Source organism: Etheostoma spectabile, unplaced genomic scaffold (assembly GCF_008692095.1).
Source record: "Etheostoma spectabile isolate EspeVRDwgs_2016 unplaced genomic scaffold, UIUC_Espe_1.0 scaffold378, whole genome shotgun sequence".
NCBI classification, from domain to species: domain Eukaryota; kingdom Metazoa; phylum Chordata; class Actinopteri; order Perciformes; family Percidae; genus Etheostoma; species Etheostoma spectabile.
Window position 1 is genome coordinate 210,202 of NW_022605595.1, and position 1,528 is coordinate 211,729.

The 1,528-nt window shown below is 36.0% G+C and overlaps 1 protein-coding gene and 1 long non-coding RNA gene across 2 annotated transcripts in view; both read left to right on the top strand.

Moving 5' to 3' along the window:
- Positions 1-1,528, top strand: part of LOC116686444 (oocyte zinc finger protein XlCOF7.1-like) — a 588,898-nt gene that overhangs the window by 67,029 nt on the left and 520,341 nt on the right. The window lies entirely within an intron of this gene.
- LOC116686466 (uncharacterized) overlaps positions 1-1,528 on the top strand; it is a 31,734-nt gene that overhangs the window by 963 nt on the left and 29,243 nt on the right. The gene's annotated exons all lie outside the window — the stretch shown is intronic.

A 1,528-nucleotide genomic window follows, 5' to 3' on the forward strand; every position in this document is an offset into this window, starting at 1 on the left:
AGGGTCTGGTTTGAAGATGGCCATTTTTCTGTTACAAAATGGGCATCTTCGATTATTTTTTCTAACAGACGATTATCTGATAATATAAGAGATGCTTAGTTTTTTTTTTTTTTGATTGGGTCAGAGTAAAGGCTTACGTTATATGATAATATAAGAGATGTTAGAGGTGTCAGAGTAAAGGCTCTAACAGCTTTATATGATAATATAAGAGATGTTAGAGGTGTCAGAGTAAAGGCTCTAACAGCTTTATATGATAATATAAGAGACGTTAGAGGTGTCAGAGTAAAGGCTCTAACAGCTTTATATGATAATATAAGAGACGTTAGAGGTGTCAGAGTAAAGGCTCTAACAGCTTTATATGATAATATAAGAGACGTTAGAGGTGTCAGAGTAAAGGCTCTAACAGCTTTATATGATAATATAAGAGACGTTGAGCAGAGTGTCGAAGTAAAGCTCTAAACGCTTATATGGATAATATAAGAGACGTTAGAGGTGTACCGGCAGTTAGTGATTATTTACATGGAGTCTGGTGGGTTTGGTGATGGTGATTTTCGGGGCTGTTTTCTAGATAAACAAAGGTTCTTATTGAACAGGCTCTTTGTATTCTGTATTATTCAACAAAGATAATAAATAAATGTAAAGTATGTATGTGATGATGAAATTACTTAATATGAATGACACTGTCTTTGAACTGTATTAGACAGTTAAATAAATAAAAAAAAATATATTTTATATATTAGGGGTGTCACAATACCAAAAATTCAGTAGTCAGTGTCAATACCAGTAATAAACACTTTCTTGATGTCGATTTTGATACCAATAAAAAAGGAGATGTAGAATATGTTTTTACTACTACAGTACAGTTCAGACATACATTTAAATGCCCTCTATGAAAAGATAGTATTACATGGCTATGCTGCCTCCTGCTGGTAGGGGCAGTACCTTACAGCTTGACCTACTTTCACTTAACAATGCAGGCATAAAGTCTAGACGCAATCAGATCTCTGTGATCTGCGTAACAGTACAGTGAAACGTTTGCCTGTAACCGAGTGACAGCAATAAACCTAATATACCATCATTACTGAGATTAAACTACATTCTCGGTTTTATTTGCACTGAATAACGCATTCAATAAACAGAAACAACTCTTGCAGTTTTCATATGAACAGATGCACAATATTAGCTCACACATAAAATAGCACCCTTGTGAATTAGCCTCCTGTTGCTGACGTGAGAACCAAAGTCATTTAAAAATAAAAATAAATTGTGAACAGGGTGAATTGAGATTGCGATTTTACAACGATTAACCATGCAGACCTACTTGCCACTGAGCTAATTAACTATTCTGAGGGAAACCCTGCAGTCTCTAAGCTTTAGTTAACATTAACTTCTGTCTTTGTTTCAGCTTTGCCTCCGGACGACAAAAGCCAGATTGTTATTAATGAGGAGCAACGGGAGTGTAGCTCCAGTGTGGACCAGCAGGAGTCAGAGGCCCCCCCACACATTAAAGAGGAACAGGAGGAACTGT